Source organism: Vicugna pacos, chromosome 7 (assembly GCF_048564905.1).
Source record: "Vicugna pacos chromosome 7, VicPac4, whole genome shotgun sequence".
Taxonomy (NCBI): Eukaryota; Metazoa; Chordata; class Mammalia; order Artiodactyla; family Camelidae; genus Vicugna; species Vicugna pacos.
In genome coordinates, this window is record NC_132993.1 from 32,536,549 (window position 1) to 32,547,376 (window position 10,828).

At 37.3% G+C, this 10,828-nt stretch overlaps 1 long non-coding RNA gene across 2 annotated transcripts in view; it reads right to left on the minus strand.

The window, feature by feature from the left end:
• The window catches only part of LOC116278760 (uncharacterized), a 565,251-nt gene extending 557,229 nt beyond the window's left edge, over positions 1-8,022 (minus strand). Inside the window, exon 1 of one of the 2 annotated variants that reach the window (XR_004188091.2) lies at positions 7,867-8,022. This is a non-coding gene — a long non-coding RNA (uncharacterized lncRNA). Of the gene's footprint in view, positions 1-6,634; positions 6,925-7,866 lie in introns of those variants that run through there. The other variant, XR_012074328.1, reaches the window with a different exon arrangement.
• Between the last annotated feature and the right edge of the window lie 2,806 nt (positions 8,023-10,828).

Below are 10,828 nucleotides of genomic sequence, written 5' to 3' on the forward strand. Positions count from 1 at the left end.
CTTTAGGAGAGCCCACTGTAAGAATTTTGACACTAAGCTAAAACTGTTTTTTAAATGCCCATGGAAGAGGACAGACTCTAGCAAAATCCATTCTGTCAGTGGACTCAAAGCCTAAATTAGAAAGAAACCTCCCCAGTGGGCTTGTTCTGGAAATAATGAGTAAGTCTGTTTGGATGTGGGTTTACACACCAATGTAACCAGATAGAGGGTAACTACAATCAGAACTTTTACTTAGATGCCCAGCTTCCAGCCTCTGCAGGAGCCACTGAAGTCTACCCTTATGAGAGTTCCTTCTGATTTTCCTGGCAGAGAGCAAGCAACAAGCAGTGATAAATCTTTACATCATGAGCCCAAATGGAGCTTTCCCTACCAAGTGTCCCAGGCCCACTGTGCCGGAGGAGAGAATCTGCCAGCCACCGCAGCAGAGCAACCACTGGAAAGATACGCCATGTTAAGAATTCATCTAGTTGGATGTCTTCACTTTCTGAAGACATATCAGCTCTACAACATGTGTTAAATAATTACAACTTGGAACAGTACTCCATAAATGTAGGCATCCTTTTACTTTTAGAAATATTTTATTTGAGAAAAGAATCACCAAATCTCTAAATCCCAATTCTAGGAAATAGAGCTACTAGGTTGGAATGAATATCATAGTAATGTGCTATTTCTATCATCAGTAATACGTTAGGAAGGCCAAGTTGTACAAGATTTCCTGCCCTGTCTGACAACAAAATTAAACAGGCCATCCTTTTTACCTATATATTGATTATTCAAGCTCTTAAACTTACAAGGTGTTGTAAGCAAGCAAAACTACTACGACACAAAAACATTTGCTAAGGAGCTACCACACATAATATTAGTTCATACTCAAAAATCCTTTCCTGCTTCAAGCTAGCTTTTCTCCTATGCAATATTTTCATATCTCTGTCATTGTTTACAAAAATTATGACATGTTATAATCATCAGTGAAACTGAAAAACTTATAAAAGATGAAGGCTTTCTTGAAGTCCATAAAAGTGAAATTAGAAAACAGCTAAGCCATTGAGAAATAAAGATCTGGTAACAAAGTAAATCCTTCAAAAGAGGCTTTGAAGAAGCTCTTGAATATTTTGCAAAAATAACTCTCTTTATGAGCATGCTACAAAAGTCAAGTGAGAAGTGAAGGATGCTTTATTCTGCTATTCTATAACCTGGTTAGATAAATTAACCCCTCATGAAGCCTTTGAATTATTTTTTGGTGCATCCTAAGAATTAGCACAATCATATGCAAACTCTAACCTAGATGCTGTTAATTAGGAAATAAAATAAGCTTACTTTTATAATTTACAGACACACATCTTAGCTTTTTTCTTCAATATAAAAATATACAGGAATTCCCCTCCAAATTCCCTTATTTCCTGTCATTCCCACCACTCATAAACTCAGTTAAACTTAATTAACGCTACAGTTGACTTCTGTCTGCTTAGTACAGTCTGAAATGTATCCTCTATCCCAAGACTAGTACAACTTCCTTTTCTGCTCAGTGGTTATATGCTGGCTGGATTAGTCACTGCCAGTAGTTAGACACAACTCCAAAGAGCTATTAGAAACACCTCAAAGTACCTCAAGAAGCTCCAAAACCTACTGAAGTGTCCTATTAGGTTAGGTTAAGACCAATACTTCTTTGAGAAACTTGCTATATAAACAAATAGATGATCCTCTCAGAAGGCTAGGGGGTGCTCAGTCACCCACCAAAGTGGCAAAACAGCTTAAAGCTAAACATTCCAACAAAATATGTCCAAGCTTTTGATGATTCTAACTTGGTCTATAATTGGCCAGCTCTCCTGTCACTTTTCAAAGCCAAGCAAAACTTCCTGCTGTGTTCCAAAAGAGATTCTTCCTCTCTGAACTTCACACATTGGCCTGGTTCCAGAATGACTTTATTCCAGTTCCCTGAGGCCCAGCTCCCGAAAATTTCCTTTTTACAGATTGGGAAATTCAGGCTTAAAAGGATTATATAATTGTTTCAAGATCACAGACCTAATTTAGTGAAGAAGCCGAACTGGACCCACTAGCAGCTCGAATCCAGAGCCCTCCCATGTCACCACTCTGCAAAATTGCTCAATTAGCATCAGAGTATCAGGCAAAAATAGGAAAGAAGGTTAGTCCTTCAGCACGCTGATGAGAGAGAGAGATTAACAATGATGACACTCTTGTGGTGAAACTTGGATTACACCAAGAGCAACTGCCTGCAGTGCCTAGACAGAAGATGAACTCAGCCATGAAGAAATTAAAAAATCCAAACCCGTGGAAATTCCTTCCAAAACAAAGGCTGCTAGAAATCTGACATGAAGAGAACAATGTGGTCTGGTGTTTACAGCAGGACTAAAATTTAAAACAAGGATACCAACAAAAGTACTGATCCTAGGTACGGATGCTAACCGCTCTTCTTAATGTCAAGCCTTGGGAGCATCATCATAAGATCTCCACGCCTCTCCATGTCCATCTTAAATACACAGCGACATAGGCAGTGATGCTTGGCTAATCCCTTTCAATGGCATCGTGAGTAAAAATTAATATTTTAACTGTCTTTGAGACCACCTTTTGCTTACTGTTAGCCACTCCTGCTATTTCTACACTTACTTGCTTCACATTCCAATCTGTTTTTTGATCACTGCAAGTCATTGATTATGCTTTGTACTATATGTATGCACAGTTACATAAAGAAGCATATCCACCGTTACTCGCTTATCATTAAATTGGTTTTATCATTAAACAACCAAGAAGATTCCGTCAGGCAGCCAATCCACGGAAAACTAGATGTTTTTCTTCAACTCAGATACAACTGACTTTGTATTAAGTCAAAGTACATAGCAATTATTTTGTTCTCTGTTATATCATTTTTAATGCAACAGAATAACCATGAAGATTTTTTTTCTTCTTTTATTATTTCTCTAATATTTGTGTGACTTCATCTGGATATGAGCTTTTGGGTTTTTTTTTTTAATATATAATTTAATTTAAAGCTTTTTTTCCCCCACTAAGTATTTTTACTTGTGTCTCATTTTCCTTACCAGGTGTTTTATTTTGTTGTTTATAGTACACTATATATCATTCATAATCTCCAAAACTGTTTCATCAAATCTTATTTCTTCATTTCTGCTTAAAAAGAAGTACACATGTATATAGATATAGATATGTCAGAGGCATAATTACTTTCTTTCTTTTAAATTCCTCTTTAGGGCCTATGTTAATGGCACAGCCTCAACTGACTGTCTGAAACTTCAGTATTTTTACCACATATAAGTAAACAAGTTAAGATTTCTAAGATTCAGGCTCCCCTTTTGCTGCTACAAAAGCTCCATCACAATAGTGGTTCTCAAAGTGTGGTCCCAGGACCAGTACCATCAACATCCTCTGGGAATGTTTCCAAAAGGCAAATATTTGTTCCCGGACCTCTACCCCTACCTACTGAATCAGAAAGTACAGGGGTGGGGTTCAGCAACCTGTGTATGAGCAAGCTCTCCACACGATTCCAATGTTTGAGAGCACTGCATCATAGGGATTATTTTCAAGGTTCTTGAGAGCATGGAAGCTGTCTTTTCATCTTTATATTACTCCCATGAGTGTCCAATACTATGCCTGGCACATAATAGATACCTAGTTAATATTTCTTATATGAATGAATTCATGGATTGCTCTATCATTTCTGGGATTGTTTTAGCATTGTCTTCTCCTGAGTTCTCTCTTCTTCATATTTGTCATCCATAAAATTAAGGTAATAGTATGAAGAAACATTAAGTGTAAACTGAACAGGACTCTCACTGGGCTGTCACTGTTTTCTCAGCATAATATTCTCACAATGCCCAGTGTCACATTTAGTTCTCCGTGATCCATAGTTTTTTAGGATGCTTAGAAGTAACTAGCATACCAAGCAGGAAGAGCCCAAAGAAACTTCAGGATCTTGAACTGCGTAGAGCACTGTATTACACTTTTATCATCATATCATCTTATGTCTCTCCACAATGCAAGACAGAAAGCCTGTCACTAGACAAGCATTTAGCGCTTTCTGCCACATTGTACCCAAAATACATAGCCAGGAAGATTATTCATGATATTTGAAACTGTAGGTATAATTCTATGCTCCAGAAGTAGTATTTGCCTGACCTGAGAATTACGTAAGGAACACAGTTACTGGGTCTTTTTTCCCTTCAGAGAAGAGAGTATCTTTTTCAAGTTATGGAAAAATATTGTATTTCTATATTTCATGAAATAGTTATGGATAATGATGACAGGTTTCCTAAAATTATGTAATCAGCCAGTTCTAAATTGGTGCCATTATAATTAATGTTTATTTGAAAATCCTCAGAGAAGGATAGAAGATATGTCTTCACTTTTGTAATGATCTGAGGTATTCTCCTGGCTGCTCTTCCAAACAGGTGAGCTAATATCAGTGTAAATCAGATAATGCTAATTTGTGCATATTGATGAGGGTCTACTTAACTGTTCCCATAGCTAATTTTTTTTAAATCCTCCTTTTGACACTACTATTATCAACAGATTCTCATTCCTGCAAACCCAAACATAACATTAAAGAACAAAAACCTCCTCCATCGTGCTTCTAATGCCTCATCTCTCTTACTTTAAGATCCCCTTGATTGTCACTCTACTAGTTTTACTTGATGTGTTGTGAAAAGCCTGCTGTAGTGCAAAGAGCCTTGTACTTGGGTTCTGAAAACCTAGGTTTCAATCCTTTAGCTACTATTAAAGGCAATCACTTCTCCCTTGAACTTCTATCTCCACATTTGTAAAGGAAAGATGATAGCTTGGTGAAAGGGACCTTTGAAAAGTCACTTGCTAGAGCTGCTATCAAAACAAAACAAAACTCCAAAACAACCAGAAAATAACAAGTGTTGGCAAGGCTGTGGAAAAACTGAAACCCCTCTGTGCTGTTGGTGGGAGCGTATAATGATGCAGCCACTACAGAAAAACAGTATGTTGGTACCTCAAAAAATTAAAAAGAGAATTACCAAATGATCTGGCAATTCCACTTCTGGGTATATACCCAAAAGAATTAAAAGCAGCATCTCAAAGAGATATTTGTTCACCCATTTCCATAACAGCATTATTCACAATAGTCAAGAGGTGGAAACCAAATAGACACATTGTAAACTGACTATACTTCAATTATACATATATACATATTTATAGAGACAGAGAGAGGTGGAAATAACTCAGGTGTCCATTAACAAATGAATGGATAAACAAAATGTGACATATACATATAATGCAATATTATTCAGCCTTAAAAAGGAAGAAAATTCTGACGACACATAAATATATATTTAGGATATTATGCTAAGTGAAATAAGCTAGTCACAAAAAAATATTACATGACTTCAGTTATATGAGGTATTAGGAGCAATCAAATGGACAGAAACAAAAAGTAGAATGGTTGTTGCCAGGTGGTAGGGGAGGGAGGAAATAGAGTAGTTGCTTGATGGGTATAGAGTTTCAGTTTTGCAAGATGAAAAAGTTCTAGAGATTGGTTGCACAACAATGTGAATATACTTGCTACCGAACTATGCACTTAAAGTAGTTAAGGAATTAAAACAACCAGGTGATATAACTACACACCTATTAGAATGACCAAAACCCAGCACACTTACAACACTAAATGCTGGCAAGGATGTGGAATAAAAGGAACTCTCATTCATTGCTAGCAGAAATGCAAAACAGTACAGCTACTTTGGAAGGCAGTTTGACAGTTTCTTGCAAAGCTAAACATACTCTTGCCATACAACCCAGCAATTGTGCTCCTTGGTATTTCCCATAGGAATTGAAAAATGTCCCCACAAAAACCTGCATATGGATGTTTATAGTAGCTTTATTCATAATTGCCAAAAACTGGAAGCAACCAAGAAGTCCTTCCATAAGAGAATGGATACACTGTAGTACATCCAAACAATGAAATATTTTCAGCACAAAAGGAAATGAGCTATAAAGCCATAAAAAGCCACATAGAGCAAACTTAAATGTATATTACTAAGTGAAAGATGCCGATATGAAAAGACTACACACTTCAGGATTCTACCTATTGTATATGACATTCTGGAAAAGGCAAAAATATAGAGACAGGAGAAAGATCAACGGTTTCCACGGGCTGGGGAAGGGAAGGACAAAAGGAGGAACACAGAGGATTTTTAGGGCAATGAAACTATTCTGTGTGATACTGTCACGGTGGATACGTGTCACTATAAATTTCTCCAACATAGAATGTACAACACCAAGAGTGAACCCTAATGCAAATTACAGAGTATGGGGGAATGTTGATATGATATGCATGTGTGGAGGCAGGGGTATAAGGGAAATCTCTGTATCTTTCTCTCAATTTTGCTATGAATCTAAAATTCCTCTAAAAAACGAAGTCTTTAAACTGAAAAAAAGTTAAGAAAAATTTTATGTTATTTGTATTTTATCACAATTAAAAATAAAATCAGTTACCATATAAAATTTAGCTTCTTGAAAGTACTCTGTATCAGTTTACTATTTATTATTATCCTTCAGTGTTATTATCCCCCCAAAAGCATAATCATAAAAGTATAATAGAATACAATAAAAGTATAGAGCTATAGTGTATGGATCTACGTACAGTTCATTTATATGGAAAATCCAGTGCAGCTTTATGTCACAAATCTCCTACTTAAATTGACTCCAGACTCTGCACTGGAGACCTGAGCAAGTGGAGTGTTTCCAGGAAGAGACGACATTGCTCCGGTAGGAGAGTGGGGCTTTTTCTCTGTTCACCAACCTAGTTGTTTGTTTGTTTGTTTCTGTCAATCTAAGAGAGTCCACAGTCCACAGCACTGAAAACCATCAAGAGGACTGGGGGAAGGCGACTGTAAGAGGCAGACCCCACAAGTGTGCTAAGTGATTACTTGTCACAGCACTCTTCTCCTAGCTCTTTGCTTCTCACAGCCCCATTCTTTTCCCCAAAATCTAGAATGAAAGTCTCCTGAATGCAAAAACCAAGGTAAGAATTTGAGCATTTTTCTCAAGGCTCCAAAGGCAACCATTGTGACAGTTCAACCATTCTCTGGAAAATTCCACAGCCAGCCAGTTGGGAGAAATATTTTACCCCCTAAAAAGAGGGCTAAAAAGAGCCCTCTTAGGCATAAAGAGAAAACCAAAGTAACAAGTTAGACTCTTTCACAGGTGGGCTAAATTGTATAGGAGTTCAAATTTCTCCTCCACTAACCCATAGAGCACTAGCCACCACCACCAAAGCCACCAGCACCTTCTCTGTGTCAGCTCCCCTTTCAGAAAGGATCTCCACCCCCGGCCAGTCCTCTCCTCACTGCTCCAAATATTCAGAATACAAACACTCCAGGTTCTGAACATTTCCCTCCTCCATTTCTCATCTGTCTTCCTCAGAAATCAAAGCCCTTTCTGTATTAAGTCTCTCAGACTGATGACAAACTAGCTGAAATTCCATACTAATTTACACTGGGCTTTGCTGTTGATTATGATTTATCTCTAGAACAATTTCCATTTTAGAGCAGCATTCAACACCCAAACATAAATATTTGTAAAGCTAATGTAAGAATCCCAGACGTTGTATTACATCTGCCAAATTAAGGGACCAGGCAGTCCTTTAGAGCCTTTCAAATCACATGAAGTGATTAGCTGCCTGCTCTGCTACGCAAAGAACTAGCTTTACTCTTTAAATGTTGCTTATGCAGTTTCTTTTCGGGTTTTTGTTTGTTTGTTTTTGTTGGGTTTTTTTTTTGCCACCAAAGGCCACAAGGGTCCCTGGAAAAATAAGATGGAATCTAGGTGTTAAGGTCCAACCTCTTCTTTTGCGCTTCGTCTAGTTTCACTTGCCTATAGGAGTCGTCTGCGGAAGCCCGGCGCTTAACACGTCAGATTAGAGTTCTCAGTGCAGAACCACTGCTCCAGACACCTCAGCTCTCAGCTCCGTGGACCGCGCGGAGAAGCCGCGCAGACACCTCACTTCAAGATGGCGGCGGTGGCTGGCCGTGTGCAGAGACACTGCACCTGAAATGCCGCGAGCGGCTCAGCCCCACCTCCCGCGAGATCTCCGTCCTGCCCCCTCCTCCTCCCCGCAGAAGAGAACCCTATAAGCAGCCCCGCCCACTGCCTGTCCGACTGTGTGCTCTGGAACCTAAGGTCCAATCTCTCCATTCTTCCATCAAAGAATAAAGCTTTCCCTTGCTTCTGAACTGAACTCGATCTTGTTCTACTGGCTCGAATGACATCAGACAGGAGGACCCTTGTCGGAGACTGACTCGGGAAAATGGGCAACCCTTTCAATAGTTACTTACTAAGCCCATGCTGAGGGCAGGGTGCTATACATCGAGCATTCCTTCAGTAGCCCTACACACAGCCTTTCCCCACCTCTCACTAAGGTGCCAGGAAAGACACAGAAAGAAGAAAGAAACTCACTCCCCACACTGGTAACCAAGATGGAAGGCAGCCTAACTTTAGTCTGTGGGAAAGACTGATGCTAATTCCAAAGCAGAGAGAACTAGTTACAGACATCTTCCCAGAGAGAAGCACATAGCATTTCCTGCCTTCAGTGTATGAGAAAGATGTCCTTAGAGGAAGGTGGAGGGAAAGTAATAAATACTGCATTGCTTTTAAGGCCTGGATCCTAACATACGATTTAGGTCCAGGAAAGTTTATACACAAATAATTAAGATTTGTGATAAAATGTGTTTTCCCATTCGGTGTTACCATTGACTTCAAATGGGCCTGGTGTTTCTGCAGAGTTCATTTATCTCTGTGTTTAAAATATAGTGTTAGAACTGAACAGGCTTCAATTTTTCCATTTTTATATTATAATGCTTACTTAATGCTTTATAATAAAATTATAATAAATTCAACAGCTTATACAGTTTCTTTCCAATATCTCCAAAATGTGACGAGTGTGTATATGTCCATGAATGACTGAAAAATTGTGCTGAACACTGGAATTTGCACAACATTGTAAAATGATTATAAATCAATAAAAAAAGTTAAAAAAAAAATCTCCATTAAATATTCTTCTCCTGTAACTGATTTTTATTGTTTTCTGCCAGTCCTCGATTTTTAACGTAGTATCTGAAGTGTAGAACAGTTGCACAATCAATACAACTCAAATAAATTTGTTTTTTTTAAAGAAAGAGAATCTCAAAAGTGTGGTGTAAGTAAGAAACAAAAGCTGGCCTCTGGAAATGGAAGAAAGACAATCATAAATTTAAGGTTTAAGGGGTTATTGTAAAATGTATAACAAATAGCAAACTTGTCCAAAAATGTATAATTATTTATAGATGAACAATCATTTTATTTCTTTTTTATTTTTTATTTTTTAACTTTTTTATTGAGTTATAGTCATTTTACAATGTTGTGTCAAATTCCAGTGTAGAGCAATTTTTCAGTTATACATGAACATACATATATTCATTGTTACATTTTTTTCACTGTGAGCTACCACAAGATCTTGTATATATTTCCCTGTGCTATACAGTATAATCTTGTTTATCTATTCTGAATTTTGAAATCCCACCTCTCTGTCCCCATGGCAACCACAAGTTTGTATTCTATGTCTATGAGTCTGTTTCTGTTTTGTATTTTTTTTTTCAGATTCCACATATGAGTGATCTCATATGGTATTTTTCTTTCTCTTTCTGGCTTACTTCACTTAGAATGACATTCTCCAGGAACATCCATGTTGCTGTAAGTGGCGTTATGTTGTTGGTTTTTATGGCTGAATAGTATTCCATTGTATAAATACACCACACCTTCTTTATCCAGTCATCTGTTGATGGACATTTAGGCTGTTTCTATGTATAGACAAAGAATCAGAAGTGTTAATATATCAGTGATCATTATAAGGAGAACAATAGAAAACTTTCTGAATTTGAGAGTCTTTTTTGTTTGCTTTAGGTCTTGTGCTCCAACCAGTATTCTACATTTCAAATGTATCCCGGAAGAGTCAGAATGCAAAGAAAAGGGACATGAAGAAAAACCTCAGGTTTAAATGACATAAGAACAAAACAGGAACATAAAAATGAGTAGCTTAGGCATAGCTATGTTTGTAAGCAATAATTTTGTGGAAAATAAAAAACTATCACATGGGTACAAAGAACTAAATGTCCAATACTGACTCTCTAAAATAATGTTATGAAAAGTGTTCATTTTTACAGTGCTATGTCTTTTGTTAAATATTATGTGCCATAGCCCAGATGTAAATCTGACCTACCTTTTTGCACAAGATAGCCCATTAGAATGCTAAAGGAGCTAATTGTAAGGATTATGCAGAGCCAAAATTAGCTGAGCATGAATAAAAGTATGGAAAGATATAACCTGAATTGCTAACAGTGGTTGCCTATTCAGGATGGAATTAGAGCTCAGGAAAGAGAAGAATTGTCACTTTTAAATCACTTATTTTCTGTTTAAAGTGTTTCATTTAAGTTGGTTGTAATGGTCATATATTACTTTTATAATTTAAAAAAACTTATTACTGAAACTTACAACCAAGATGTCAAATAACGTTGCTTCTCAGTTCAAACAATTTCTGATTTAGAGAAACAGCACTTATTAATGATCCATGAATTTCATTCCTTGAATTCTATCTCTACTTTTTCTCCCTCCAGTTGGATATACCTCCATCCCCAAGAAAGGTCCCAGAATTATTGCCAGGTGTGCTACTGTAGGTTATAGAAAAGGAGGAGTAAGTGCATTTTTTTTAGACAATCCACATATTTAGAAGAGTGAGTAAAGAAAGAAGTTGTAAAAACAGTGAATAGACCCTGAATCCAGATTCCCAAACAGAATCCCTTCC